This window comes from Saimiri boliviensis, chromosome X (genome assembly GCF_048565385.1).
Source record: "Saimiri boliviensis isolate mSaiBol1 chromosome X, mSaiBol1.pri, whole genome shotgun sequence".
NCBI lineage: Eukaryota > Metazoa > Chordata > Mammalia > Primates > Cebidae > Saimiri > Saimiri boliviensis.
Genome location: NC_133470.1, coordinates 25,765,023 through 25,779,881, shown reverse-complemented (window position 1 = coordinate 25,779,881; position 14,859 = coordinate 25,765,023). Strand labels below are relative to the sequence as shown.

The 14,859-nt window shown below is 36.1% G+C and overlaps 1 protein-coding gene across 1 annotated transcript in view; it reads right to left on the bottom strand.

Moving 5' to 3' along the window:
- The window catches only part of IL1RAPL1 (interleukin 1 receptor accessory protein like 1), a 1,349,174-nt gene that overhangs the window by 1,143,807 nt on the left and 190,508 nt on the right, over positions 1-14,859 (bottom strand). The gene's annotated exons all lie outside the window — the stretch shown is intronic.

Here is a 14,859-nt window from a genome sequence, read left to right as displayed (position 1 = left end):
TAATTATACTGATTTTGGTTCTCCTCCATATTGCTATGTTTCGCTGATTTGAAAAAAAAAAAAGAACATGCACTGTTTTTTACAAAAATATGTAAGTATTTATGTCTCTTTAAAATTTCCTTAGAAAAGGTTTTAAAGAATCAAATTATCTTACTTTTTTTCAGAACCTGAATGATTTATTATAATTCAACAAGTAAAAAACATATACTTCTAAATCTAAGAATCATTCTGATAAACCACATTGTACAAAATATTTTCTCACTGCAACAATTTTCACTGTTTTCAACCATATGATCCATTTTAATAGATCACTAATAAAAACATCAGGTTAGCAATCTGAATCTAATTAAAATAGATTCTGGACAGATACAGACACACACACACACACACACACACACACACACAGAGAGTGATTGAAATCATGAAATGTATACTGGGGAAGAGATATGCCTGTAAATTTATCTACCATAATACTACCTTAAGGAAGCATTTGAGACTCTTAAATGAGCAATAGAGATTATTAGCTATCCTTTCTACAGAAAGTTGGAGCCTCTGGGAATTATCTGATCTTATATGTGTAACGTTGCCTTTGAATAAGCTATTTTATATCTCTATAAAGATACAGTGAACATCTAGAACGCTAATAGCAATGCAAATAATTCTTATCCATAGAAATGCATATTAGTTGCGTCTGGTAGAACGTAATTGATTACTGCCCTGTGGATAGACATGCTGTGGTCAATAAATTTCAATATTCCTTTACTACATATAAATTTGTGGTTCTTTGACAACTCCATCAAGTTAGGTGTAACATCTTGTCTGGTTCCCTCATTAATTAGTGATGTAAATAAAACTTTGACAAAACTTCATTTTATATCTATGAAAGTCAATTTTTAATTTATTAAATTATATCTAATACTACATTCAATTATTATAATCAAATTAATAAATGCTTTAAGATAAAGTATTTTTTACAGTTAAACAAGGTAAGTATTTAAGATAGGAATATGTTAATTAGCTTGATTCAATCATTCCACACTGCATGCATATATAATAGTATCACTCTGTACCAGATAAATATATACCAGTATAATTATCAATGTTAAATAAAATGTTAAAAAAGAAATTAAACAAAAGAAATCATGATAAACTAGCGCAGGTTAGATTTTGAATTCTAGTCACAGGTTAGTATCATGGGGTTTTAATCAGAAACCGTGTGAACAACAGTATAAAGACACCGTCAAGGCTGCTAAATAAGAGATCAGTGGAAATGCAAAGGTGCATAGAAAAAGTCTATTTCCATAACATTATCATCAACAGGAGCAACCAAATATATTTTGAGACATCAGGTCTTTCAGATTTGGCAAAGCAGAGAAACTACCCATCTTAAGGGAATAGTGGCTAGGGAAAGGCTTCAATATTAAGGTCATTAAAAACTAGTGGAATCATCCTCTGCAAAATCTAGAGTTGCTAATGTAATCAAAATAGTTTAGAAAATCCCTGGCACTAGCTGATGCTTGTCTAAGAAGACAGACCTAAAGAAATATACAATTAATGTGGTTAAGTGCACACACTCAGGAAATCCAGCTCAACTTCTTGCTAGCTATGCAAACTTGGACAAATTACTAATACTTAACACTTCAATATCTAATATCTCATTTTCTCCAACTATAAAATGGGCACACCAATAGTTTGTACCTCAAAGGATTGCTGCAAACACTGAATACAATAATGTATGATTACCTTTAAACATTGGTGTCTAGTTGGATCTGTATTAACTTTTATTTTATAAGCCACAGAATATTAACAGGGCTATGCTGATTACTGTAGCCTTAACTGAATTAATTTGTATAATAATTCCAAACTTAAATGACTGGGAATTGCTGGGTAAATTGATATGTTTCATATGCTGCCAGAAAATTCTGTGAAATTCAATACAGCTCACACTTATTTGGCGACAGGAGAAAACATTGTAAATGGATGAACCTGACTAGCTAAAATGGAAAGTGCACTATGCTCAAGAATAGAGAGCATAAATAAAAACACTATACAGTTTCCCTCTGCCACTTTTCTAATTCACCTTTCTTACGCCTTTCGCATTCATCATGCTCTCCACTGTAATTCAGCTGCAAAAGCCCATACCAAAGAAACTTTTTGGGTTCTAAAGTCAGCAGATTGGATGAGGCAAATGACAGGGCAAGGGAGGAAAAGCAAATATACTCCATCATCACTCTTGCAGGCTGCAAACATGATCCTACCTGAGTGAATGTGCCCTCCTTTGTGAGTTCTCCCTGCCAATATATTTAACGAACAGTTGGATAAACCTGATTCTTACTACCTTTCCGCATGTTTAAAATTCAGTACATTGAGGAATTTATTATTTACTGCAACTCTCAAGAAAAAGGTGGCTTTATGTTAATTAAAGCTCTAATATATGATGTTTGTTATATGTGGCAATTTTTTAAGTTTTACTTTTCCAGTTAAACTCTCTATATATCCACAACTGTAACAACTTGTGAGTAGGGTTAAGATAGTGGGAGAAAAGCTAAGGCAGTGATCTTCAGCCTTGGCTGAATGTTCAGATCACTTGGGGAGATTTCGAAGAGACTGATGACCCACGTGATGCCAAAGCTTCTGGTCCATGCACTACACTTTGAAAAGCAAAGGTTCAAGGAATAATACTGTTTCTTAAAATTGCCTATGGCAGGGTTTCTCAAACATGGTACTATTAACTTTGTGTGGTAGATTATTCATTGTTGGGAAGGTGGGCTGCCCTATGCATTGTAGGATGTTTAGCAGCATCCATTGCCTGTATTCACTAGACACCAGTAGCACCTTCACCTAGTTGTCACAAGGAAAAATATCTCCTAATGTTCCAAATGATCTGGGGCATGGCTGGTACCCCCAGATCACAAGTTTAATCACTATTCAGAATAATTAGCTTTATCAAACAACAAAAAAAATCCATTCTGAGGTTATACCACACAGAAAAATGAGTTACCTTTTATAAAGGAGCTCCAAAGTCACCCCAGGGTTACTCAGTGAGAATATGACCACTGTTTTCACTGAGGAACAGAAATATAAGAATCTGTCCTATGTGCCAATGTGTCAGTAGAATCCTCTTATAAAGGAAAAAGCAATAATAAAATGTATTTGTTTCTAAATAATTGTTAAAATTAAAAGATAGTGACTGCATTTGTGCTAGACAGAATAATGGCTTGCAAAGACATCCAGGCCCTAATCTCTAGAACTTATGAACATGTTACCTTACATGTCAAAAGGGAGTTCATAGACGTGATTCAGTGAAGAATTTTGAGATAAGAAGATTATTTCAGATTACAAGGTGGGCTCAATGTAATCACAAGTGTCTTTATAAGAGAGTAGCAAGAGTGTCAAAGTTAGGAAGAAGGTCATATGATGATGGAAGTGGGTATTAGAGTGATGAAGCCATGAGCCAAGAAATTCCATCAAGGACTAGGAAAGATGCAAGCAGCAGATTCTCCCCTGAAGCCCTGGAAGAACCAGCCCTGCCAATGCCTTGATTTTAGCTCCATAAATTTCATTTTATACTTCTGACCTACAGAACTGTGAGAGAATAAATCTATGTTGTTTTGAGCCACTACGTTTATGATACTTTGTTACAGCAGCAATAGGAAGCTGGTACAATATTTCAAAAGCCAGAGAGCTAACAGGAATATTTTGGTTTATCATTAGCATTTAAAGATAATTGATACTATCTACAAGCTCATATCTAACTTTTTGCATTTTGTTTTCAATGCCTATAAATAATAAGCATTATTAACAAGAACTGTCAATGTTTGTTGAGCACTTACTACGTGCCAGGCATGTATCTGAGCACTTTACATGTACTGTCTTATTAATCCTTAGAAATTACTAATCAGGTAGATGCTATTGTTGTCTATTTAGAGTACCTTTCACAAGATCACGCAGCTAGAAAATTAGGTTCTATGTTTTCTCCTGACAGTAATTTAAATAGTCAATAATAAATAAAATAGTTCTGAGACCTCTGATGCAAATAAATACACAAAAAAGGACATAAATGATCCATATCCAAGGTTCAACCAGCAGACCATGCTACTATTTCTCTGGAAACTGTGTGCTTGCAAAGTCTCTGCATGAACTGAAATTCTAAGTGATATTTATGTGACTTTCAACTAGGTATTGGCTATAGTCACTCAGCTCAAAGATTTTCACTATCTGAGGTTCCTGCTTTATTGCAGGAGCTGCACTATCTCCTCAAAGAGAATATAAATTGCTTTATGTCTGTTTGATCTTGTTGCTTCTTAACTTCCCAGTACTTAGCATATGGTTTTCTCTGCTTGGAGTTCTTCTAAGAATTGACTTCTAAGATTGACTGTTCTTCCCACCACATCTAGAAATACTACACATCAATTCTTACCACCTCCACAAGTTCAGAAGATCAGAGGTAAATTAGCATTCTACTTTTTAGAATCTACTTAGCTGTTATATATATCATCTTGTTCTTTGAGGTTGTAATTGGCATATAAACTCATTGACCAATATATTCCTCCTAGATATTAGGGTATTGGAGACATAAGAAGAAACGATAAAGACCCATAACCTATCTTCATCAAGCTTACATTCTTGCCAGGAAAAACATGAGTGAACAAGTAAGAAATATATTTCAGTTAATATACATTGTGAGGGTAGAGAGTGATGGGGTATAGAAGTAACTATTTTAATTTCTCCAAGAAGGTGTTTGTAACTTAGGACTTAAATCATGAGGAGAAGATAGTCACAGGTGGATACAGGAGAAAAATTCCAGAAAGAGATAAAAGCATATGCAAAGGCCATAAGAACAGAGCAAGCTTGGCATAGTTGTAGAATATATATAAGGCCAATGTGGTTGGAGTAGATTGAATAAGGGGGAGAGTGGAACTAAGTGAGGCATAAAGAATAGGCTGAGGCCAGCTGCGAGTGGTAGCTCAAGCCTATAATCCCAACACTTTGAGAGGCCGAGGCAGGAGGATCACCTGAGGTTGGGAGTGTGAGACAAGCCTGACCAACATGGAGAAACCCCATCTTTATTGAAAAATACAAAATTAGCCAGCCATGGTGGTGCATGCCTGTAATCCCAGCTACTGGAGAGGCTGAGGCAGGAAAATTGCTTGAACCCACGATGTGGAGGTTGCAATGAGCCAAGATTGCACCATTGCACTCCAGCCTAGGCAACAAGAGTGGAACTCTATCTCAAAAAAAAAAAAAAAAAAAAAGAATAGCATGAGGCCAATTCATGTAAAGGCTTATTAAAAGAGTAAGTACTCTATTTGTAGTAAAAAGCCATTTGTAGTTTATGGTAGTGGACTGCTGTAGGTTGAATTGTGTCATCCAAAAAGATACATTGAAATTCTACCTCTGAGTACCTATACATGTGACCTTATTTGGAAAGAGTGGCTTTGCAGACAAAATCAAGTTAAGATGGAGTCATATGGGGGTCAAAACAGATTAAGATGTGCCCTAAATCCAATTACTGTATCCTTATAAGAAGAGAAAGACTCATCAGGAGGAAGGCCAAATGACAATGGAGGCAGAGATTAGATTGACGCAGCTACAAGCCAAGGAAAGGCAAAGATTGCTGGTAACCATCAGAAATCAGGAAGAGGCAAGAAAGAATTCCTAGAGACTTCTGAGAGAGCATGGCCTTATTAATGCCTTGATATTTCACTTCTAGCCTCTAGAACTGTGAAAGAATATATTTCTGCTCTTTTAAGCTACCCTGTTTGTGGTAATTTGTTATGGCAGCCCTAGGAAACAAACACAGGTACTAATAATATACACTTTTAACAAGTTCACGTGGACTATAATGGAAAAAAAGAAAAGAAGAAAAGATATTAATAAGGTAGAAGGCTAATGCAGTAGTTCAGACAAGAATCTATGTGTCTTAGACTACAATTTTAACAAAGGTAATGATGGAAGGTCATCAGACTTGGTGAACAATTTGGAGATAACAACAATATGAGTTACTAATATATTGGATATGGGTGGTGAGTAAAAAAGAAATCAAAGATCACTTCCAGGTTTGATCAGAGAATAGAGGGCTATTGCGCTACCATTTACTGTGCTACCATTTACTGAGATGGAGAAGGCTAGGGGTATAAAAAGTTTGGGAAGTTAGGAAGATATTTTGTTTTGGACCTTTGCCTCTTATTATTCATTACCTTGTGTAATGTCTTACCTTTGAGTGTGAGATGGACCTAGTGACTTATTAATAAGGCAAGAGTAATGGGATGTCACTTCTGAAATTAAATTATGAAACACTGACACACGTTTTGCTGATGTTTTCTCGTTTACTCACTTTGATGAAGCCAGCTGCCATATTGAGAGCTGCCCTATGGAAAAGCCCATGTGGCAAGAAAATGCAGATGGCTCAACTTTAAAGGAACTGAATTTTGTAAACCACCATTGAGTGAACCTGGAAGTGGATCCTGCCCCAATCAGACCCTGAGATGACTGCTGCCCCATCCAATACATTGACTGCTGTCTTGTGAGAGATCCTGAGCCGGAGGACCTGGATAATCCATGCCCAGATTCCTGACCCACAGAAAGTATGATATAACATATGTTATTGTTTTAAGACACTAAGGTTTGGATAATTTTCATGCAGCAATAGATAACTAATACAGATAGAAATGATGTATGATAAATCTAATCTACAGGTACATATTTAGTAGCTATCAACAGACTTTATTTAAAGCCAAAAAAAATAAACGCAGTCAACTAAAGAGGGAAAAATATAAAGGAGGGCTCAGGTTTGAGGTCTTGAACTACAACATAATGAGAACAAACCATAAAAAAGTATTAGTAAAGTAAATTAGGAAGTAATGAGGTAGGCGTAAAAGCAGGAAAAAGTTTTGAAATGAAAGTTTTGGTCAACTGGGTCAAATTATATAAAGAGTCAGCCAAGGTGAGAACTGAGAATTGACCATTGGATTTGGTCAAGAATGCTGATTAGTAACTTTAACATGGACATTTTGCAGGGAATAGAAACCTTATTGCTTTAGCTAAGGAGATAACGGAATTTGTGAGAGCAAAGATACTAAATATAGACAACTTTTAGGCAGATATTTCTGTGAAGTCAATAGGGACATAGCAGGAAGGGACTTTTTAAAATTGCACTTTAAGTTCCAGGGTACATATGTAGAACGTGTAGGTTTGTTACACAGGTACACACATGCCACGGTGGTTGGCTGTGGCCATCCATTTTTACATGTTTTACTGAATGTGTAAAAAAAAAGCTATATTTTTATACTCATGGGAATGGTTTTATATTGAGAGATAAATTGGTGATACAGGAGACGAGACAGTTGAAGGAGTAATCTTCGAGAGATCATTGGAAAACATAACCTTCGGAATTGGCTTTAGATAGTAGCAGAGTTCATCTATTCTAAGTAAATATAAAGGTAGAGTGGTAAATTCAGTGACAGAAATATGAGCTTGTTCTATTTTAATGCATCACCTGTAAAATAATAAATGGGAGGAAAGGTAAGTTGAGTGTTTCACAGCTGAGTGTGCAGGGTGTGCAAAGAGAGTAAGATGTTTAAAGATGGGGGAGTATGAACAAAATAATATCTCAAAGAGTAATATGAATGTCAAAGAGAAGTAAAAGGATGGTGTGAAGCCTGGCGTGATGGCTGACTCCTGTAATACCAGTGCTTTGGTAGGTCAAAGAGGGAGAATCACTTAAGGCCAGGATTTCAAGACAAGCCTGGGAAACAATGTGAGACACTGTCCCTACAAAAAACAAACAAAAGAAATTAGCTGGGCATGTTGGCACACACCTGTAGTCTCAACCACTAGGAAGGTTTAGGTGGGTGGATATCTTGAGCCCAGGATTTCGAGGCTGCTGTGAGCCATTATCACACCACTGCACTCCTACCTGAGCGACAGAGCGAGACATTGTTTCTTCAAAGAGAGAGAGAAGGGCCGGGCGCGGTGGCTCAAGCCTGTAATCCCAGCACTTTCGGAGGCCAAGGCGGGTGGATCACAAGGTCAAGAGATCGAGACCATCCTGGTCAACATGCTGAAACCCCGTCTCTACTAAAAATATAAAACATTAGCTGGGCATGGTGGCGCATGCCTATAATCCCAGCTACTCAGGAGGCTGAGGCAGGAGAATTGCCTGAACCCAGGAGGTGGAGGTTGCGGTGAGCCGAGATCGCGCCATTGCACTCCAGCCTGGGTAACAAGAGTGAAACTCCATCTCAAAAAAAAAAAAAAAAAAAAAAAAACAGAGAGATAAGAAAAGAAAAAAAGGATTATTTGATACCACTGCAGGTTCATTGGAGATATGTGATCACAAAGACTAAGTCAGAAAGGTAATATGATTTATTTAGTTAATGTTCAACAACTTGAGTAAAGGTGAGAAGCAGATAGATAGCTGAATTTAATGCAGGTTGGAGTTTCTTCCCCAAGTGAGTATAATAGAAAAACAGAAGGGCAAGAGTTTTAAGGGTTTTACAGGTTGTCATAGTACTAGACCATAGAAATGTACCAATAAGTTGTTCATGTACATACTGTCCATGCCAGAATCAAATTTTGTCTAATAGTTTAGACCTGCCAATATAATGTCATGCTAATTGAAAGCTAACTTGGTTCAAGTAGTCCCATAGAACAGTTTCATGAAAATGATTAAGAAGCAGACATGCATAATTTGACAGATTGAGAAAATCCAGTTCCCTCTAGCTGCATGTGTTTTAACTCCCTGGGTAATATACCCAATGTTTACACTTAAGAAAAATGCCTTACAGCATGATGGGATCTAAATACCCTCACATGTCCTGGCCGAAAGCTAGTCTGCCGCTCACTCCCTCCATGTTAACTTCAATGCAAACTATGGGCTTGACACTGTAATTTAATAGGATTTAAACTTGTTCCTGGAAAAGTAGGCACAATTTTAAACTCCAGTAATAGTTTATTGCAATCATGCCAGCAGAAAAGCTAATTTTGAGAAACCTATTGGCTTAAAGGAGAATAGATTTTTAAAAAGTTTCTCATCAACATCATGCAGGGAACCATGTCATCAGCTACTTACTAGACAAAATATGTATCTGAAATGTTCTGGGGTGCAACATGATAAAGAACCACATTAGTGTTATAATCCCAATAGCAAGATCTCACTTTTGCTGTTGACAGCATTTCTCAACAGACTTCACCAATCCCTCTCTCTTTTTCATCTACCAATAATGAAATGTTTTCAGAAAAAGGGGTAGAAAGCGCTCTTAATCCATAGTTGTCAGTAACAGTGACTGTTTTTTCATCCAATATCTTACATTTATTTTCTGTAAAAGTTGTTTTCAAAAGCCAAACTAGATTTCTCTCTAGCAATTTTCAACCCTTTAGAATGCTTAATGGTATTATTCATTGGCCTACATTATATGTGATGATGATGATGATTATTATTATTTTTGAGATGGAGTTTCAATCTTGTTGCCCAGGCTGGAGTGCAATGGCGTGATCTTGGCTTACTGCAATCTCTGCCTCCTGGGTTCAAGTGATTCTCCTGTGTCAGCCTCTTGAGTTGCTGGGATTACAGGTATGCACCACCACACTCTGCTAATTTTGTATTTTTAGTAGATACAGGGTTTCTCCTTGTTGGTCAGGCTGGTCTTGAACTCCCAACCTCAGGTGATCCACCCGCCTCGACCTCCCAAAATGCCGGGATTACGGGCATGAGCCGCTGTGCCCAGCCTATAGGTGTTTATTTTAAAATGATATACCTATTAATTATTGTTTTTACAAGTTTATTTATCTAACAGAAAAACCTTACAAATTATCAAGTCTGAGTAAGAATATTAAAAAGATGTCCTTGGAAGACATTTTCCAAGATTGTTCTATTAATGCAGGCCCTGCCTTTGCTGTAGGTCCTTCATTAAAGGATGACAGGTTTGGGGGAATTCCAAATCTTCTCAACTACAATATGTGTGCTTTGCTCCATTCCATTCTTGTTTTTCTGGCCACTTCACTTAAAAATTTATTTCACGGTGACTGATACTCTCACTGAAATTTGTCTGCAAGCAATATATTCTAGCAGCGACTATCATGCATTCATTCTCTTCTCTTTGCTCAATTCGACTTTCTCCCCTAAAGACACTGCTTATTAGAAATGTGCTTGGTTGACTGTTTTCCTGCCAAAAGCTGCAGATCTTTTTACTTACTCTAATTAAGTAATGCAGAGAAAAGCAGTCATAACGAAAAGCTAGATTACAAGACTTTGGGAATGCAATCATTTCCAGGTGGAGTATGACAGTGGAGATGGCAGAAACTTCTATTGGTCTCTCAGAAGAGACAGAGTGGGACAAAAAGAAGTTTACTGCCCTTTGTGCCCTAAGTCCTGGGCTTGAGTCCCAGCTATACTACTTCAGGTAACACAGCTTACCCTGCAGTTGATTTTCTTCACAAGAATGGGAGACATAGTAATGGTCTTGCCTATCTCAAACCACTTTGTGATGTAAAATACTACCCTTATCTTCTCTATGCCTATCATACATTCCACGTGTGGAATATTAACACTGGACACTGACTGGAAAACGGTATTTTGTAAAAGCATCATTTCACTGAACACTTACACTGAACTCCATTTATATCCAAGGATTTTCAACAGACATGATATAATATCCTCATTGATCCTCATATGGTAAATGGAGAAATTGAGGTCAAATAATCCGTACTTCAACGACTTACAAAAAATATGCATACAAAGGATAGCTTTAATATATGAATCTAATGCATCATTCACAATTCTTTGGTTTTCAAAGATCAATTTTACTGCTTTCTACCTAAATGTTGGTGGCTGGAGATATACAAAAGCAGAGCCACATGTCTAAATCATTATGCAAGGCAGTATCATACCACTGAGAGCTACAAAGTATTCTCAATTTCCTTGCATATGTTCACACATGTCAGCAAGATTGCAATTAAAACTATTATATATGTTGGAAGGATAGCACTTTAAGTCCAGAGAAAAATGTTACCCTTTGCAAAGGTGACAACAATTTGGAGCAATAACACCTTGCTCTTAAGTCTGTCCCAAACTCTATTATTTTAATTAAACTAATCAACTCAACAACAGAGACGATGAAGCTTGAGCTTGAGGGCCCTTAAATTACACAGGCCTTTTTAAAGCCCTGTACTTACTTTGCAGTTGTAATTTTATATCCTTTCTTCTTACAGAGTAGAGCCAAACTTCAGGGCCCATCAAAACTAGATCCTCCCTGATCGCCCTATGTACTTAAATTACTCACTACCATACTTCTTGTCAAATTGACTAAACATTTTCACTCTTTCAGAGATCCCAAAACATAAAAATATAATGAAGTAACAAAGTTTTATTCACCATTTGGTGAAAACAGTCCTTCCTCATGGATTGCCAGATTGATAGTTACACCACAGACTTTTGGAAAGTAGTGTCAATATATGGAATAATAGGAGTAGTAACTCAGCAGTTAAAAGACTTAGATTCAGCTTCTATACCTGCTGTACCTTAAAATCTTTGTGAAGTCAACTTCTCTGGGTTTTAGCATTCGTATCTTTTTGATGAAACAATTGAACAAGATGATCACTACAATTTCTTCTTGGAATGTTTAAAATTATATAATCTAGTAATATTACTCAAAGTCATAGAATTTTAGACCCAATCTCATATTGCAATGAGCAGATGCAGTAGCAGTAGGGAACCCTCTCTTTCTAATGCCCTCTTGCACTCAGGACCTCCAAACTGGGAAGCATCCCCAGAATGATAACACGTCTGCCTGCTTCATCGATTTCAGACCCAAAAGTACATACTCACTGTGTCATATTCTGCATCATCAAATGAATGGTCAAAAATCTATATGTATTACTTTAATGAAGGAGATAAGAGAGGAAAATTACCCTTGTAAACTATTTTCAATGTTTCCTTACTTCTCATGATAGTGATACACAATATACAGAAGTATCATTAAACAATATTTACTTCTTAGATAGCTGTCTCCAATAGTGTTCATCAATTCCATCCCTTCTATATGTGCTTGTCATTCCTCCATTAAGAATTGGGGTCTATTCCTCCCTTCCTCTTGAACATTGGATGCCCTTTTGGTTTACCTTTCCAGTAAAATGTAACAAAAGTGACATTTTATGTTCCTTGTTATACATCAGTAGATAACTAGAACACTTATGGTAAACTAAACCTCCTTATAATTTTTCCCCTTGCATCGTTTTACCCATACATAGCTGGAAAGTACATTTTCCATATACTCTAATTATTTCCCATATAATCTCATAGATATAGTCATACATACACATACATATACACACACACAGAGGTATAAGCTGTAACTCATATTCTTACACCTTCATTTCTTTTCACATCAGATCTAAAATAATTCATCTTTGTGGCATTTCACTTCTCACTAGAACTCATTTGAGACTGCTGATTTGTTTTAACTAGCTATGGAACTCTTGATAATTTCTTTATTTCTTAATTTTTGATTTTCAAATCAAAAATTAGAGGTTAGCTGAGAGGGCTAACCTCTCAGCTTTAGTTATCCATCCAATGCATGAATATACAACTTTTTTACACTAAAAAATACAGCTCTTATAGTTAGACTACCAACTCAGAGAGCCAAGTCAGTAAGTCACTAAAATTTTATCCTAAAAGCAATATTACATTGATTAGAAATTTCAATGAATTAATGATTTGACATACAGACTTCAGTCATGAGATTTCAAATCAAAGAATTTAATTGATATTGACACTCCAGGACAGAAGGAAAAACATTTTTAAAAAGACCATTTTATCATACATTTTTTTTTTTCACAAACACGATTTTAATCTATACACTAATGTTTAATTAGAACAAAGAGTATTTCCTTCACATAATTCTTTAAATTCCTCATAAGGTTGTGATGTGGAAGTGCTGACTGGAATATACAGTACCAATTCTCAGTGTCATAACTGTGCTTGGAAAGAGAGCCAATTCTAAAATAACTACTATCCAAGCAGCAGATGTGTTTATAGATCAACATATTGACTTTTATATAATACAAAGTAAAGATCAAAGTGCACAAAATCAATGCAGTCAAGATGATGGAAATCAGAATTTTGTAGAACTAGGCCTGCAGTTAGAATTCCAACAAACCTGAGTTATAAGTTCATGAACATAAAATCATAGATGATGATAAATTAAAATCCACATGACAGCTTTAATATTCAGGGACTTCTTAGTACTCTCAAGAAATTAGAGCCCACTATATCTTTGTAAATACGACAAGTAAAAATGCAGCAAGGGATTTGTTCCACAACATGAAGATTTTCAATTTAGCAGACATATTCTATGTGTGCATATTTGCATGATACCAGCACTAAATAATACTCTTCAGTTCATTCATGTTCACTCTGATTCTAAATCCCCAGACCTGCAGAATAGCAACAGCCTGCTTATGATCACTGATCATTTATTAACTTTTTGGCATTGTATGTTAGATAATTTCAGAGTTGTAAAGAATTTCATAGGTTATTGTATAAAATTCATGCTTAGCTTTTGAATATGTATGAACACACATGTGCATGCACACACATACACATACACACATCCCCCATGCTCAGATAAGATCGAGAGGAGGATGGATTTCAAATATCTATAAATATACACACACACGTGCACGCGTGGGCGTGTGTGTGTGTGTGTGTGTGTGTGTGTGTGTGAAATCTAAAACCTAGGTTCCTTCCATTATTCTATAGATGTTTCTTAAGGGAAAAAGTCCCTAATTAAAAATTTGTCATTCTATAGCCTACTTCTCCTCTGGTAAGTCACCTGAGAAGACACCGAAAAGTTCACACAATTATACAATTATTTTTGTATTTACCATATCAACTATCTCAGGGGCCATTTTAAAAAAGAGCCAAATTAGACCATAGACGATAGATTTTTATGACAAAGATAGAGAAAAGGCTATAAGGCTATTAGACAATGTCAATGACCCTTTTATACTAAACTCAAGGATGTGTCACTTGGAATCAAAACTACAAAAAGGTATCATCTAAACTCAGATAAAATGGTTTATATTCAAAACACTGGCATCAACAAATGCTGGCAAGGATGTGGAGAAAAGGGAACCCTTATACACTGTTGGTGGAACTGTAAATCACTACAACTGCTATGGAGAACAGTTTGGAGGGTCCTGAAAAAATAAAAATAGAACTGCTATATGATCCAGTAATCTGACTGCTGGGTATATACCCAAAGAAAATAAATCAGTGTATTGAAGAGATATCTGCACTCCCATGTGTGTTGAAGCACTGGTCACAATAGTTAAGATTTGAAAGCAACCTAAGTGTCCATCAATAGATGAATGGACAAAGAAAATGTGGCACTTATACACAATGGAGTACCATTCAGCCATAAAAAGCATGAGATTGTGTCATTTGCAACAACATTGATGTAAGTGGAGGTCATTATGTCAAGTGAAATAAGCCAGGCACAGAAACACAAACATTGAATGTTCTCACTTATTTATGGGATCTAGAAATCAAAACAATTGAACTCATGGACATGGAGAGTAAAACGATGGATTCCAGAGGCTGAGATGGGTAGTGGGGGGATTTCAGGGAGAGGAGGATGTTAATGGGTACAAAAAATAGTTAGGAAAAATAAATAAGACCACCATTTTATAGCACAAAGGGTGGCTATAGTCAATAATAACTTAATTGTACATTTTAAAACAACTAAAAAAGTGTAATTGGATTGTTTGTAACACAAAGAATAAATGCTTGAGGGGACGGATACCCTCTTCTCCATGATGTGATTATTTCACATTGCATGCCTGTATCAGAACATCTCA